The sequence below is a fragment of the Saccoglossus kowalevskii genome, chromosome 11 (assembly GCF_978046115.1).
Source record: "Saccoglossus kowalevskii chromosome 11, keSacKowa6.1, whole genome shotgun sequence".
Taxonomy (NCBI): domain Eukaryota; kingdom Metazoa; phylum Hemichordata; class Enteropneusta; family Harrimaniidae; genus Saccoglossus; species Saccoglossus kowalevskii.
This window is the reverse complement of record NC_140651.1, coordinates 29,663,545-29,682,641: the sequence shown is the minus strand read 5'-3', so window position 1 is coordinate 29,682,641 and position 19,097 is coordinate 29,663,545. Positions and strand designations below refer to the sequence as shown.

At 37.7% G+C, this 19,097-nt stretch overlaps 1 long non-coding RNA gene across 1 annotated transcript; it reads left to right on the top strand.

The window, feature by feature from the left end:
• Nucleotides 1–626: 626 nt before the first annotated feature.
• On the top strand, nucleotides 627–3,847 carry LOC146736624 (uncharacterized). The gene is made up of 2 exons (XR_014930867.1): nucleotides 627–1,348; nucleotides 3,603–3,847. It is a non-coding gene; the product is annotated as an uncharacterized LOC146736624 (long non-coding RNA).
• Nucleotides 3,848–19,097: the final 15,250 nt, after the last annotated feature.

Below are 19,097 nucleotides of genomic sequence, written 5' to 3'. Positions count from 1 at the left end.
ATTCGAAATAGGAAATAAATGAGTAAATTAAACATGTTTTACGAATCAAATGCTATTATACATGAGTGTTATCTCATGGAAAACTGACAACGAGTTAATAATAAGAATACATTATTTGTGTTAGAATATAGAGAGCTGCTAAGTTGTTCGAGTTACGGACATCGAAGTACGAACATCGAATTACAAAAAAAGTTACATTTTGGAAACCACACCCACTTTTGTGAGACCTCGTCCAAACTGTAACTCGATTAACTAGTCAACAGAATTCCGAGTTACAGGTAAAATACATTTTTAGTTGTTGAAGGTCCACATTTAGTAACTTGAACTTTAAGTAACAGTTAACCAAACATCGAGTTACAGGCAGCATGATTTTTTTTAACGTTCAACTATTAAGTATGTTGCCCATAACGCGAAGTTTTGTTACTGTGGAATACTTTATTTTCGCCGGAATTAATTTTCGCTGAAAAGGCTTTTTGGGCGTTTGCTTGGAATTTATTTTCACTGATTTTGGATGAGTTTAAAGTGAAAATATAGGAAAAAAAGTATATTCGCTGGATTTTATTTTCACGGAATCATCCCTTCAGCGAAAATAGCGAAAATAAATTCCAAGCGAAAATAAAGTATTCTACAGTAACTGTTGATTGGCCATAGTTACAATTTGGGTGTGGTTTCGCAAAAGGGGCGTGATTTATAAAATATGGGCGTGGTAATATTTGTAACTCAATGTTTTCGTAACTCGATGCTCGTAACTCTAACAGTTCAGTATATAGAATAGATATTTTGTTGTTTAATGTATTATGACGATAAGATTTGGTACATGATCTTCCCAGGGGATCACTGGTAAAACTCACGGAAAAGCGAGGCACCCAAGTGTTCTAGAAATTATGCTTCATAACAGGGTCCCTTTTCGACATTCTCAGAAATCAAAAAGAATGATATCGTTGCTAGCTTTATATATTGTGTAATATGCGGCAATGATAGTTTAATTTAACAATTATTTGTAACTAGTATAGTGTACATGTAATAAAAGAGTGTTTTTATATCGAAAATATATTTCGAGGGCCGATTTTTGAATTTGATTTTTACTAAAAGACCCCCAGAATAGTCTAGTGAAATCAAAACAAAAAACAATATTTGTTTACATTGAAATTAAGGTTGAAGTCGTTAACAGAGATTTTAGAGAAGCGGGAAAGTGCGCCTTTGCAAAACAAGATATAAAAGCAAATGAGATAATTGGGGTGTACGACGGAGAAATAATTGACAGAGCAGAGGCTGAACAACTAGAACGACAGTATGCGGTAACAGGTGAACGTTGTGGCATGTATCACCTGGAATATTCCGGCATGGTGTGAGTATATAATCAGCCACAATATTTGCCATAATATTTTCTTAGTGTTAGTAGTTATATGTAACACTACTTTCATACAATTTAATGTAAAACTAATGAAATGAATTATGCACTTGCTGTCACACACTCGCTCTTATCAACTAGCTCGCTCACACACACACACACACACGCACAATGGCAATTCACCCATTCTCACGCACTCGCTTACCCTCTCCCACCCCAATTCATTGAACTCAAACACTCCACCCACTGACACACACAAACTCGCACACAAACTCACTCACCCACCCATTTGATCATCCTCCAACAAACTCACTCACAACTAAATCTAATTCACCCACAACTCTTACATTATCAAGCCACCCTTTCATTAGGTCAACCGCAATTCACTCATTACTCTCAACTGATTGACTAAATGAGTGACTCATTGTTTAATAAATTCCTTTCTACTCACCCACTTAACAACGAAATAATTCAGTAACAATCAGACATATATTATTAACTCACCAACCAAATGACTTGCTGAGTGAAACATTGATTTCTCTCTGACTTGCCCACATTTCATTAACCCATTTTAACTCGCACACGCTATAACTTAACTGTCCCACCTTACCACTAGCTCACTGATTTGTCAACCCAAAGATAGCTTCATTCGCTCACTTAATCAACACTAAATCTAGTTAATTCACTCAGTCATATGTACATTATATCAACTTACTCATTACACACTTGCCAACTCAAGCACCCATTCGCTCACCAACAGATTGACTCACTGTTGTATATATAAACACATCCATCCAACCAACCACCCACCCATCCATTCACTGTCATACTCAAATGACGCATCAATTAACCCTTTCACTCACTCACACACACATCTTCACTCACTCACCCTCACCCACTCAGCTTTACTCCCTCAGCCTCACCTTCACTCACTTTCTCACCTTCACTCATCTTCATTCACTCACTCACTCACTCACTCACCTTCATTCACTCACTCTCACCCACTCACCTTCATGCTCACCTTCATTCACCCACCCTCACCTTCATTCACCCATCCTCAGCCTCACCTTCACTCACTCACCTCACCCACTCACTCACTCACCCTTACCTTCACTAACTTACCTTTACCTTCACTCACTCACTCCTTCACCCACTCACCCTCATCTTCATTTACTCACTCGCCCTCATCTTCAATCACTCGCCTTCTCAAACTCACTCTCACCTTCACTCACTCACTCGCTCACCTTCGCTCACTCACTCACCTTCATTCACTCACCCTTACCTTCACTCCCCCTTATCTTCACTCACTCTCATCCACACCTCCATTCACTCACCCTCGTCTTCACTCACTCACCTTCTCTAACTCACTCCCATCTTCACCCACTCACCTTCACTCACTCATCTTTACTCCCACTCACTCACCCTCAGCTTTACTTACTCACTCACCCTCAGTCTCATCTTCACTCACCCTCATTCACTCACTCACTCACCTTCAGTCACACACTTTCACTCACTCACTCACCCACCCTCACCCTTACCTTCACTCACACACTCACCCTCAGCTTCACTTCCATCAGCCTCACCTTCACTCACTCACCCACCTTCACTCACACACCTTCACTCACTCGCTCACCTTCACTCACCCTCTCCTTCACTCACACACCTTCACTCACTCGTTCACCTTCACTCAATCACTCTCACTCACCCTTCACTCACTCGCCTTCTCTAACTCACTCTCTCCTTGAATCACCCACCCTCATCTTCACTCACTCGTCTTCTCTAACTCACTCTCACCTTCAATCACTCACCCTCACCTTCAATCACTCACCCTCATCCACACACCTTCACTCACTCACCCTCACCTTTTCTCACTCGCCCTCATCTTCACTCCCTCACTCACTCACCCACCCTCACCTTCATTCACTCACACTCACTCACCCTCACCCACCCTCACTCACCCTCACCTTCATTCACTCACCCTCATCTTCACTCACTGCCCTCATCTTCACTCACTCACCCACCCTCACCTTCAATCACTCACCCTCATCCACACACCGTCACTCACTCACCCACCATCACCTTCATTCACTCACTCACTCACCCTCACCCACCCTCACCTTCATTCACTTACCCTCACTCGCCCTCATCTTCACTCACTTGTCCTCATCTTCACTCACTCACCCACCCTCACCTTCATTCACTCACTCACTCACTCTCTCATGTTAATATCATCATGGCCATATATTTTCAGAATAAATCCACACAGTGAAAAGAAGATGTGGGAAACAAGTGGAATTACCTTTTTCCTGAACCATTCCAAAAAGCATTCCAACATTGTCACAAAACAACTGAAGATTAATGACAGGCCGTGTGTGGTTATGATTTCCAAATATTACATACCAGAAGGGGCAGAATTGTTATATAATTATGGTGATGAGAAAGCACCATTTTTTGCAAATTCACAAACTTTTCCAAATTAAAGTAATTTATGATCTATGTTCGAGTTGAGTTGTGTTGTGTTGTGTTGTGAACATGTAAAATAACAATAAAATTCAATATTTCCTTGACAAGAAATTAAAACACAGTGAACATGCTAAAAACATCAAAACATTAAAATTAAATGTCAGTTAAATTAAATAGTTTTACAGCATTCAAAAGTCAGGAAATACACAATTGAATATATGAAGTTTCACACGCAAGTGCCACATGACAGACTAATTGCTGAACATTTTCAAAATCGCTAAATAAATGAAATTTATGGTATATGCAAAATAAGGTTTATGTAAACGTAATGAAACTAATTTTCTTTTAAATTTACAACTATTCCCCATCCCAGTAATGAACTACTAGTAAATACCTTATTATTTTGACACAGATCAATGTATTTAAAACACCTTCATCTCTTTTTTTAACTTGCAGGTCATTACTACAGTAATTCATATGACAGGGGTTCCAGAGAAATAATTACATTCAAATGTGGGAAAATATTAGTTAATTAATAAACACAAATTATTTGTTTCATTATTTTAACAAACTAAAAATGAATGGTGCATAGTACTACTGTAGAACATATTATTCAAGCTGTTAATTGAATAATTTAACACAAAAAGGTGCCAATTGGGCAAAAGCAATGTACATATCACCAGTGGTATGTTGGTATCCATTGTCAGGTATATTTACTAATCTATTAACAATCAATTGACAAGTTTCAAACAAAACTATTTTTTTAATTAACAATGTTGATTCATTTTAGTTTCAATAAACATTTTCAAATTATTGAAAAAACACTTCCCAAGATAGAATTTAAACACAGCTTTACATTTCAACTTATAATAAACATAGTCATGCACAGAGCATACAATTTCTAAGCACATGTCCTTGTAAGTGTATATGATCCACTGTTGACGCAATTCTTGTATTTTATTCATCAGCCAATGACGTCCTGGTTTGTGTCCTGATTAATTATAGAGTAATAATACATCATATTGGATACTGGCACTATAAAAATGGACACCCTAAAGTACATTCCAGGGTTCTTGCGTTCCTGCGTTTTGCAAAAGAAAAACAATATATCAAGTACAATTAGATTCATTTAGCTTTAGTCAGATATGAATTTTAAATATAAAACAAAAGTCAATGAAAATATAACATTGTTGCAAACACAATTAAAGTAGGAATTTGGAAGGTAAGTCATGCAATGATCAAATAAGATTGAGACAGTTGGGGATTTCCAAATTACAAGGCCCCCATGAATTCAGACCCATTTTAACACGTAGCCAGGGTAGTGAAATTAAACGGTACCCACCGAAAAATACACAGGGTCTGAACCCTGACCAACATATTGAAATAAAGTCCAAGATTGGTCGGTTATGTACGTACTTATCCAAAATGAATTCATAACCATTTTAACACGTAGCCAGGGTAATGAAATTAAACGGTACCCACCGAAAAATACACAGGGTCAGAACCCTGACCAACACATTGAAATAAAGTCCAAGATTGGTCGGTTATGTACGTACTTATCCAAAATGAATTCATAACCATTTTAACACGTAGCCAGGGTAATGAAATTAAACGGTACCCACCGAAAAATACACAGGGTCAGAACCCTGACCAACACATTGAAATAAAGTCCAAGATTGGTCGGTTATGTACGTACTTATCCAAAATGAATTCATAACCATTTTAACACGTAGCCAGGGTAATGAAATTAAACGGTACCCACCGAAAAATACACAGGGTCAGAACCCTGACCAACATATTGAAATAAAGTCCAAGATTGGTCGGTTATGTACGTACTTATCCAGAGTGAATTCATAACCATTTTAACACGTAGCCAGGGTAATGAAATTAAACGGTACCCACCGAAAAATACACAGGGTCAGAACCCTGACCAACATATTGAAATAAAGTCCAAGATTGGTCGGTTATGTACGTACTTATCCAGAGTGAATTCATAACCATTTTAACACGTAGCCAGGGTAATGAAATTAAACGGTACCCACCGAAAAATACACAGGGTCAGAACCCTGACCAACACATTGAAATAAAGTCCAAGATTGGTCGGTTATGTACGTACTTATCCAAAATGAATTCATAACCATTTTAACACGTAGCCAGGGTAATGAAATTAAACGGTACCCACCGAAAAATACACAGGGTCAGAACCCTGACCAACACATTGAAATAAAGTCCAAGATTGGTCGGTTATGTACGTACTTATCCAGAGTGAATTCATAACCATTTTAACACGTAGCCAGGGTAATGAAATTAAACGGTACCCACCGAAAAATACACAGGGTCAGAACCCTGACCAACATATTGAAATAAAGTCCAAGATTGGTCGGTTATGTACGTACTTATCCAGAGTGAATTCATAACCATTTTAACACGTAGCCAGGGTAATGAAATTAAACGGTACCCACCGAAAAATACACAGGGTCAGAACCCTGACCAACATATTGAAATAAAGTCCAAGATTGGTCGGTTATGTACGTACTTATCCAGAGTGAATTCATAACCATTTTAACACGTAGCCAGGGTAATGAAATTAAACGGTACCCACCGAAAAATACACAGGGTCAGAACCCTGACCAACATATTGAAATAAAGTCCAAGATTGGTCGGTTATGTACGTACTTATCCAAAATGAATTCATAACCATTTTAACACGTAGCCAGGGTAATGAACCAATGCATTGCCTGATATTAAATGTTAACTAACGTTTTAGTACATATGTATAAGCATTCAGTAATTTTAATGAAAAAAAAGTACATTTATCTTAGTAATAGTGACACCTGTTGTTTAGTGTGATGAACCCCCACGGTTGGGTACAGGAGCATAGAAGTTTTTAATTAAAATTGTTTTCCATAAGAAAAATGAAACCATCATACATGGCCTTATAAACAGCCTTTTACTTCATAGTGGGGTGGGTGGAGTAAAGCTGTGATTATTTTTATTACTTTCTGACCATCTAGTTTGCCATTTACCATGTCCATATAAACTAAAGCTCCAGCCAATATCAGATTTGACTACTTGTTTCAAGCTATGGCACTTGGAAATGAGTGTTGTGACATGTGGCAAATGTCCAACTGTCTTGGTTAATAAGATTGGCTATATTTCAACTAGAAACAGGTAAACCAGTATACCTGTATGTACGAAGCCAGTGATCGTTATTCAAGCCAAAGAAACTGCATCTATTTATATAAATACACATGGACAGAGAATATTTTCTTGGAGCACTAAATGTGACAATTGCCCTACTGTCTGTGATAAATATACCACACCAGCTACATAGTGCCCGACGAGGAGTTGGGTAGGTAGTGAAGAAAAACATTGACTGAAGCCTGGCAGAGGACTGAATTGTTGTCAACAGCAACAAACATACTGGGAAAGTCAAAGACAGTGAAAAAACAAACAAACAAAAAACACACAGGCATATAAATACTAACTTTCTAGGATCTTTATTGACTCCAAGTAATCCAGAGTAGAACGAGATGAATCAACGCTATACTCCGCCATCTTTATTTTAATATTAGATGCAACCATTATTCTGTAGGGGACAACGGGTCATAACTTGAGGGGAGTTAACACCCATGATTTTTAAAATGCCTTGATCAATAAGAGTCTAAGTTACAGGGAACATTATTTTCATTTTTCAGTGGACCAATAAATGCATTTGACAGGAAAATAGAAAAACTCTACCACAACAGCAATTAGAACAGCTTGCTGCATTATAAGTATCACTTCCCTGTCAAATTAGTGGTTCATGCTTATTTGAATCTGAACATAACAGGCCAATTCTATCACACCTTGCTAGGCTTGAACTTCCATCCAATCAGAGCATTCCAAATGAACATGATTCTCCACAAAACTAGAGGGCGCTCTGACCAAAAAATTGCCATGATCTAAATAAAAAGAACTGAATGTCCACAGTTATGTCTGTAGGTGTACCTTACCTGCATGCAAAATAAAGTCCAAGATTGGTCGGTTATGTACGTACTTATCCAGAGTGAATTCATAACCATTTTAACACGTAGCCAGGGTAATGAAATTAAACGGTACCCACCGAAAAATACACAGGGTCAGAACCCTGACCAACATATTGAAATAAAGTCCAAGATTGGTCGGTTATGTACGTACTTATCCAGAGTGAATTCATAACCATTTTAACACGTAGCCAGGGTAATGAAATTAAACGGTACCCACCGAAAAATACACAGGGTCAGAACCCTGACCAACACATTGAAATAAAGTCCAAGATTGGTCGGTTATGTACGTACTTATCCAAAATGAATTCATAACCATTTTAACACGTAGCCAGGGTAATGAAATTAAACGGTACCCACCGAAAAATACACAGGGTCAGAACCCTGACCAACATATTGAAATAAAGTCCAAGATTGGTCGGTTATGTACGTACTTATCCAGAGTGAATTCATAACCATTTTAACACGTAGCCAGGGTAATGAAATTAAACGGTACCCACCGAAATATACACAGGGTCAGAACCCTGACCAACATATTGAAATAAAGTCCAAGATTGGTCGGTTATGTACGTACTTATCCAGAGTGAATTCATAACCATTTTAACACGTAGCCAGGGTAATGAAATTAAACGGTACCCACCGAAAAATACACAGGGTCAGAACCCTGACCAACACATTGAAATAAAGTCCAAGATTGGTCGGTTATGTACGTACTTATCCAGAGTGAATTCATAACCATTTTAACACGTAGCCAGGGTAATGAAATTAAACGGTACCCACCGAAAAATACACAGGGTCAGAACCCTGACCAACATATTGAAATAAAGTCCAAGATTGGTCGGTTATGTACGTACTTATCCAGAGTGAATTCATAACCATTTTAACACGTAGCCAGGGTAATGAAATTAAACGGTACCCACCGAAAAATACACAGGGTCAGAACCCTGACCAACATATTGAAATAAAGTCCAAGATTGGTCGGTTATGTACGTACTTATCCAAAATGAATTCATAACCATTTTAACACGTAGCCAGGGTAATGAACCAATGCATTGCCTGATATTAAATGTTAACTAACGTTTTAGTACATATGTATAAGCATTCAGTAATTTTAATGAAAAAAAAGTACATTTATCTTAGTAATAGTGACACCTGTTGTTTAGTGTGATGAACCCCCACGGTTGGGTACAGGAGCATAGAAGTTTTTAATTAAAATTGTTTTCCATAAGAAAAATGAAACCATCATACATGGCCTTATAAACAGCCTTTTACTTCATAGTGGGGTGGGTGGAGTAAAGCTGTGATTATTTTTATTACTTTCTGACCATCTAGTTTGCCATTTACCATGTCCATATAAACTAAAGCTCCAGCCAATATCAGATTTGACTACTTGTTTCAAGCTATGGCACTTGGAAATGAGTGTTGTGACATGTGGCAAATGTCCAACTGTCTTGGTTAATAAGATTGGCTATATTTCAACTAGAAACAGGTAAACCAGTATACCTGTATGTACGAAGCCAGTGATCGTTATTCAAGCCAAAGAAACTGCATCTATTTATATAAATACACATGGACAGAGAATATTTTCTTGGAGCACTAAATGTGACAATTGCCCTACTGTCTGTGATAAATATACCACACCAGCTACATAGTGCCCGACGAGGAGTTGGGTAGGTAGTGAAGAAAAACATTGACTGAAGCCTGGCAGAGGACTGAATTGTTGTCAACAGCAACAAACATACTGGGAAAGTCAAAGACAGTGAAAAAACAAACAAACAAAAAACACACAGGCATATAAATACTAACTTTCTAGGATCTTTATTGACTCCAAGTAATCCAGAGTAGAACGAGATGAATCAACGCTATACTCCGCCATCTTTATTTTAATATTAGATGCAACCATTATTCTGTAGGGGACAACGGGTCATAACTTGAGGGGAGTTAACACCCATGATTTTTAAAATGCCTTGATCAATAAGAGTCTAAGTTACAGGGAACATTATTTTCATTTTTCAGTGGACCAATAAATGCATTTGACAGGAAAATAGAAAAACTCTACCACAACAGCAATTAGAACAGCTTGCTGCATTATAAGTATCACTTCCCTGTCAAATTAGTGGTTCATGCTTATTTGAATCTGAACATAACAGGCCAATTCTATCACACCTTGCTAGGCTTGAACTTCCATCCAATCAGAGCATTCCAAATGAACATGATTCTCCACAAAACTAGAGGGCGCTCTGACCAAAAAATTGCCATGATCTAAATAAAAAGAACTGAATGTCCACAGTTATGTCTGTAGGTGTACCTTACCTGCATGCAAAATAAAGTCCAAGATTGGTCGGTTATGTACGTACTTATCCAGAGTGAATTCATAACCATTTTAACACGTAGCCAGGGTAATGAAATTAAACGGTACCCACCGAAAAATACACAGGGTCAGAACCCTGACCAACATATTGAAATAAAGTCCAAGATTGGTCGGTTATGTACGTACTTATCCAGAGTGAATTCATAACCATTTTAACACGTAGCCAGGGTAATGAAATTAAACGGTACCCACCGAAAAATACACAGGGTCAGAACCCTGACCAACACATTGAAATAAAGTCCAAGATTGGTCGGTTATGTACGTACTTATCCAAAATGAATTCATAACCATTTTAACACGTAGCCAGGGTAATGAAATTAAACGGTACCCACCGAAAAATACACAGGGTCAGAACCCTGACCAACATATTGAAATAAAGTCCAAGATTGGTCGGTTATGTACGTACTTATCCAGAGTGAATTCATAACCATTTTAACACGTAGCCAGGGTAATGAAATTAAACGGTACCCACCGAAATATACACAGGGTCAGAACCCTGACCAACATATTGAAATAAAGTCCAAGATTGGTCGGTTATGTACGTACTTATCCAGAGTGAATTCATAACCATTTTAACACGTAGCCAGGGTAATGAAATTAAACGGTACCCACCGAAATATACACAGGGTCAGAACCCTGACCAACATATTGAAATAAAGTCCAAGATTGGTCGGTTATGTACGTACTTATCCAGAGTGAATTCATAACCATTTTAACACGTAGCCAGGGTAATGAAATTAAACGGTACCCACCGAAAAATACACAGGGTCAGAACCCTGACCAACATATTGAAATAAAGTCCAAGATTGGTCGGTTATGTACGTACTTATCCAGAGTGAATTCATAACCATTTTAACACGTAGCCAGGGTAATGAAATTAAACGGTACCCACCGAAAAATACACAGGGTCAGAACCCTGACCAACATATTGAAATAAAGTCCAAGATTGGTCGGTTATGTACGTACTTATCCAAAATGAATTCATAACCATTTTAACACGTAGCCAGGGTAATGAACCAATGCATTGCCTGATATTAAATGTTAACTAACGTTTTAGTACATATGTATAAGCATTCAGTAATTTTAATGAAAAAAAAGTACATTTATCTTAGTAATAGTGACACCTGTTGTTTAGTGTGATGAACCCCCACGGTTGGGTACAGGAGCATAGAAGTTTTTAATTAAAATTGTTTTCCATAAGAAAAATGAAACCATCATACATGGCCTTATAAACAGCCTTTTACTTCATAGTGGGGTGGGTGGAGTAAAGCTGTGATTATTTTTATTACTTTCTGACCATCTAGTTTGCCATTTACCATGTCCATATAAACTAAAGCTCCAGCCAATATCAGATTTGACTACTTGTTTCAAGCTATGGCACTTGGAAATGAGTGTTGTGACATGTGGCAAATGTCCAACTGTCTTGGTTAATAAGATTGGCTATATTTCAACTAGAAACAGGTAAACCAGTATACCTGTATGTACGAAGCCAGTGATCGTTATTCAAGCCAAAGAAACTGCATCTATTTATATAAATACACATGGACAGAGAATATTTTCTTGGAGCACTAAATGTGACAATTGCCCTACTGTCTGTGATAAATATACCACACCAGCTACATAGTGCCCGACGAGGAGTTGGGTAGGTAGTGAAGAAAAACATTGACTGAAGCCTGGCAGAGGACTGAATTGTTGTCAACAGCAACAAACATACTGGGAAAGTCAAAGACAGTGAAAAAACAAACAAACAAAAAACACACAGGCATATAAATACTAACTTTCTAGGATCTTTATTGACTCCAAGTAATCCAGAGTAGAACGAGATGAATCAACGCTATACTCCGCCATCTTTATTTTAATATTAGATGCAACCATTATTCTGTAGGGGACAACGGGTCATAACTTGAGGGGAGTTAACACCCATGATTTTTAAAATGCCTTGATCAATAAGAGTCTAAGTTACAGGGAACATTATTTTCATTTTTCAGTGGACCAATAAATGCATTTGACAGGAAAATAGAAAAACTCTACCACAACAGCAATTAGAACAGCTTGCTGCATTATAAGTATCACTTCCCTGTCAAATTAGTGGTTCATGCTTATTTGAATCTGAACATAACAGGCCAATTCTATCACACCTTGCTAGGCTTGAACTTCCATCCAATCAGAGCATTCCAAATGAACATGATTCTCCACAAAACTAGAGGGCGCTCTGACCAAAAAATTGCCATGATCTAAATAAAAAGAACTGAATGTCCACAGTTATGTCTGTAGGTGTACCTTACCTGCATGCAAAATAAAGTCCAAGATTGGTCGGTTATGTACGTACTTATCCAGAGTGAATTCATAACCATTTTAACACGTAGCCAGGGTAATGAAATTAAACGGTACCCACCGAAAAATACACAGGGTCAGAACCCTGACCAACATATTGAAATAAAGTCCAAGATTGGTCGGTTATGTACGTACTTATCCAGAGTGAATTCATAACCATTTTAACACGTAGCCAGGGTAATGAAATTAAACGGTACCCACCGAAAAATACACAGGGTCAGAACCCTGACCAACACATTGAAATAAAGTCCAAGATTGGTCGGTTATGTACGTACTTATCCAGAGTGAATTCATAACCATTTTAACACGTAGCCAGGGTAATGAAATTAAACGGTACCCACCGAAAAATACACAGGGTCAGAACCCTGACCAACATATTGAAATAAAGTCCAAGATTGGTCGGTTATGTACGTACTTATCCAGAGTGAATTCATAACCATTTTAACACGTAGCCAGGGTAATGAAATTAAACGGTACCCACCGAAAAATACACAGGGTCAGAACCCTGACCAACATATTGAAATAAAGTCCAAGATTGGTCGGTTATGTACGTACTTATCCAAAATGAATTCATAACCATTTTAACACGTAGCCAGGGTAATGAACCAATGCATTGCCTGATATTAAATGTTAACTAACGTTTTAGTACATATGTATAAGCATTCAGTAATTTTAATGAAAAAAAAGTACATTTATCTTAGTAATAGTGACACCTGTTGTTTAGTGTGATGAACCCCCACGGTTGGGTACAGGAGCATAGAAGTTTTTAATTAAAATTGTTTTCCATAAGAAAAATGAAACCATCATACATGGCCTTATAAACAGCCTTTTACTTCATAGTGGGGTGGGTGGAGTAAAGCTGTGATTATTTTTATTACTTTCTGACCATCTAGTTTGCCATTTACCATGTCCATATAAACTAAAGCTCCAGCCAATATCAGATTTGACTACTTGTTTCAAGCTATGGCACTTGGAAATGAGTGTTGTGACATGTGGCAAATGTCCAACTGTCTTGGTTAATAAGATTGGCTATATTTCAACTAGAAACAGGTAAACCAGTATACCTGTATGTACGAAGCCAGTGATCGTTATTCAAGCCAAAGAAACTGCATCTATTTATATAAATACACATGGACAGAGAATATTTTCTTGGAGCACTAAATGTGACAATTGCCCTACTGTCTGTGATAAATATACCACACCAGCTACATAGTGCCCGACGAGGAGTTGGGTAGGTAGTGAAGAAAAACATTGACTGAAGCCTGGCAGAGGACTGAATTGTTGTCAACAGCAACAAACATACTGGGAAAGTCAAAGACAGTGAAAAAACAAACAAACAAAAAACACACAGGCATATAAATACTAACTTTCTAGGATCTTTATTGACTCCAAGTAATCCAGAGTAGAACGAGATGAATCAACGCTATACTCCGCCATCTTTATTTTAATATTAGATGCAACCATTATTCTGTAGGGGACAACGGGTCATAACTTGAGGGGAGTTAACACCCATGATTTTTAAAATGCCTTGATCAATAAGAGTCTAAGTTACAGGGAACATTATTTTCATTTTTCAGTGGACCAATAAATGCATTTGACAGGAAAATAGAAAAACTCTACCACAACAGCAATTAGAACAGCTTGCTGCATTATAAGTATCACTTCCCTGTCAAATTAGTGGTTCATGCTTATTTGAATCTGAACATAACAGGCCAATTCTATCACACCTTGCTAGGCTTGAACTTCCATCCAATCAGAGCATTCCAAATGAACATGATTCTCCACAAAACTAGAGGGCGCTCTGACCAAAAAATTGCCATGATCTAAATAAAAAGAACTGAATGTCCACAGTTATGTCTGTAGGTGTACCTTACCTGCATGCAAAATAAAGTCCAAGATTGGTCGGTTATGTACGTACTTATCCAGAGTGAATTCATAACCATTTTAACACGTAGCCAGGGTAATGAAATTAAACGGTACCCACCGAAAAATACACAGGGTCAGAACCCTGACCAACATATTGAAATAAAGTCCAAGATTGGTCGGTTATGTACGTACTTATCCAGAGTGAATTCATAACCATTTTAACACGTAGCCAGGGTAATGAAATTAAACGGTACCCACCGAAAAATACACAGGGTCAGAACCCTGACCAACACATTGAAATAAAGTCCAAGATTGGTCGGTTATGTACGTACTTATCCAAAATGAATTCATAACCATTTTAACACGTAGCCAGGGTAATGAAATTAAACGGTACCCACCGAAAAATACACAGGGTCAGAACCCTGACCAACATATTGAAATAAAGTCCAAGATTGGTCGGTTATGTACGTACTTATCCAGAGTGAATTCATAACCATTTTAACACGTAGCCAGGGTAATGAAATTAAACGGTACCCACCGAAATATACACAGGGTCAGAACCCTGACCAACATATTGAAATAAAGTCCAAGATTGGTCGGTTATGTACGTACTTATCCAGAGTGAATTCATAACCATTTTAACACGTAGCCAGGGTAATGAAATTAAACGGTACCCACCGAAATATACACAGGGTCAGAACCCTGACCAACATATTGAAATAAAGTCCAAGATTGGTCGGTTATGTACGTACTTATCCAGAGTGAATTCATAACCATTTTAACACGTAGCCAGGGTAATGAAATTAAACGGTACCCACCGAAAAATACACAGGGTCAGAACCCTGACCAACATATTGAAATAAAGTCCAAGATTGGTCGGTTATGTACGTACTTATCCAGAGTGAATTCATAACCATTTTAACACGTAGCCAGGGTAATGAAATTAAACGGTACCCACCGAAAAATACACAGGGTCAGAACCCTGACCAACATATTGAAATAAAGTCCAAGATTGGTCGGTTATGTACGTACTTATCCAAAATGAATTCATAACCATTTTAACACGTAGCCAGGGTAATGAACCAATGCATTGCCTGATATTAAATGTTAACTAACGTTTTAGTACATATGTATAAGCATTCAGTAATTTTAATGAAAAAAAAGTACATTTATCTTAGTAATAGTGACACCTGTTGTTTAGTGTGATGAACCCCCACGGTTGGGTACAGGAGCATAGAAGTTTTTAATTAAAATTGTTTTCCATAAGAAAAATGAAACCATCATACATGGCCTTATAAACAGCCTTTTACTTCATAGTGGGGTGGGTGGAGTAAAGCTGTGATTATTTTTATTACTTTCTGACCATCTAGTTTGCCATTTACCATGTCCATATAAACTAAAGCTCCAGCCAATATCAGATTTGACTACTTGTTTCAAGCTATGGCACTTGGAAATGAGTGTTGTGACATGTGGCAAATGTCCAACTGTCTTGGTTAATAAGATTGGCTATATTTCAACTAGAAACAGGTAAACCAGTATACCTGTATGTACGAAGCCAGTGATCGTTATTCAAGCCAAAGAAACTGCATCTATTTATATAAATACACATGGACAGAGAATATTTTCTTGGAGCACTAAATGTGACAATTGCCCTACTGTCTGTGATAAATATACCACACCAGCTACATAGTGCCCGACGAGGAGTTGGGTAGGTAGTGAAGAAAAACATTGACTGAAGCCTGGCAGAGGACTGAATTGTTGTCAACAGCAACAAACATACTGGGAAAGTCAAAGACAGTGAAAAAACAAACAAACAAAAAACACACAGGCATATAAATACTAACTTTCTAGGATCTTTATTGACTCCAAGTAATCCAGAGTAGAACGAGATGAATCAACGCTATACTCCGCCATCTTTATTTTAATATTAGATGCAACCATTATTCTGTAGGGGACAACGGGTCATAACTTGAGGGGAGTTAACACCCATGATTTTTAAAATGCCTTGATCAATAAGAGTCTAAGTTACAGGGAACATTATTTTCATTTTTCAGTGGACCAATAAATGCATTTGACAGGAAAATAGAAAAACTCTACCACAACAGCAATTAGAACAGCTTGCTGCATTATAAGTATCACTTCCCTGTCAAATTAGTGGTTCATGCTTATTTGAATCTGAACATAACAGGCCAATTCTATCACACCTTGCTAGGCTTGAACTTCCATCCAATCAGAGCATTCCAAATGAACATGATTCTCCACAAAACTAGAGGGCGCTCTGACCAAAAAATTGCCATGATCTAAATAAAAAGAACTGAATGTCCACAGTTATGTCTGTAGGTGTACCTTACCTGCATGCAAAATAAAGTCCAAGATTGGTCGGTTATGTACGTACTTATCCAGAGTGAATTCATAACCATTTTAACACGTAGCCAGGGTAATGAAATTAAACGGTACCCACCGAAAAATACACAGGGTCAGAACCCTGACCAACATATTGAAATAAAGTCCAAGATTGGTCGGTTATGTACGTACTTATCCAGAGTGAATTCATAACCATTTTAACACGTAGCCAGGGTAATGAAATTAAACGGTACCCACCGAAAAATACACAGGGTCAGAACCCTGACCAACACATTGAAATAAAGTCCAAGATTGGTCGGTTATGTACGTACTTATCCAAAATGAATTCATAACCATTTTAACACGTAGCCAGGGTAATGAAATTAAACGGTACCCACCGAAAAATACACAGGGTCAGAACCCTGACCAACATATTGAAATAAAGTCCAAGATTGGTCGGTTATGTACGTACTTATCCAGAGTGAATTCATAACCATTTTAACACGTAGCCAGGGTAATGAAATTAAACGGTACCCACCGAAATATACACAGGGTCAGAACCCTGACCAACATATTGAAATAAAGTCCAAGATTGGTCGGTTATGTACGTACTTATCCAGAGTGAATTCATAACCATTTTAACACGTAGCCAGGGTAATGAAATTAAACGGTACCCACCGAAAAATACACAGGGTCAGAACCCTGACCAACATATTGAAATAAAGTCCAAGATTGGTCGGTTATGTACGTACTTATCCAGAGTGAATTCATAACCATTTTAACACGTAGCCAGGGTAATGAAATTAAACGGTACCCACCGAAAAATACACAGGGTCAGAACCCTGACCAACATATTGAAATAAAGTCCAAGATTGGTCGGTTATGTACGTACTTATCCAAAATGAATTCATAACCATTTTAACACGTAGCCAGGGTAATGAACCAATGCATTGCCTGATATTAAATGTTAACTAACGTTTTAGTACATATGTATAAGCATTCAGTAATTTTAATGAAAAAAAAGTACATTTATCTTAGTAATAGTGACACCTGTTGTTTAGTGTGATGAACCCCCACGGTTGGGTACAGGAGCATAGAAGTTTTTAATTAAAATTGTTTTCCATAAGAAAAATGAAACCATCATACATGGCCTTATAAACAGCCTTTTACTTCATAGTGGGGTGGGTGGAGTAAAGCTGTGATTATTTTTATTACTTTCTGACCATCTAGTTTGCCATTTACCATGTCCATATAAACTAAAGCTCCAGCCAATATCAGATTTGACTACTTGTTTCAAGCTATGGCACTTGGAAATGAGTGTTGTGACATGTGGCAAATGTCCAACTGTCTTGGTTAATAAGATTGGCTATATTTCAACTAGAAACAGGTAAACCAGTATACCTGTATGTACGAAGCCAGTGATCGTTATTCAAGCCAAAGAAACTGCATCTATTTATATAAATACACATGGACAGAGAATATTTTCTTGGAGCACTAAATGTGACAATTGCCCTACTGTCTGTGATAAATATACCACACCAGCTACATAGTGCCCGACGAGGAGTTGGGTAGGTAGTGAAGAAAAACATTGACTGAAGCCTGGCAGAGGACTGAATTGTTGTCAACAGCAACAAACATACTGGGAAAGTCAAAGACAGTGAAAAAACAAACAAACAAAAAACACACAGGCATATAAATACTAACTTTCTAGGATCTTTATTGACTCCAAGTAATCCAGAGTAGAACGAGATGAATCAACGCTATACTCCGCCATCTTTATTTTAATATTAGATGCAACCATTATTCTGTAGGGGACAACGGGTCATAACTTGAGGGGAGTTAACACCCATGATTTTTAAAATGCCTTGATCAATAAGAGTCTAAGTTACAGGGAACATTATTTTCATTTTTCAGTGGACCAATAAATGCATTTGACAGGAAAATAGAAAAACTCTACCACAACAGCAATTAGAACAGCTTGCTGCATTATAAGTATCACTTCCCTGTCAAATTAGTGGTTCATGCTTATTTGAATCTGAACATAACAGGCCAATTCTATCACACCTTGCTAGGCTTGAACTTCCATCCAATCAGAGCATTCCAAATGAACATGATTCTCCACAAAACTAGAGGGCGCTCTGACCAAAAAATTGCCATGATCTAAATAAAAAGAACTGAATGTCCACAGTTATGTCTGTAGGTGTACCTTACCTGCATGCAAAATAAAGTCCAAGATTGGTCGGTTATGTACGTACTTATCCAGAGTGAATTCATAACCATTTTAACACGTAGCCAGGGTAATGAAATTAAACGGTACCCACCGAAAAATACACAGGGTCAGAAC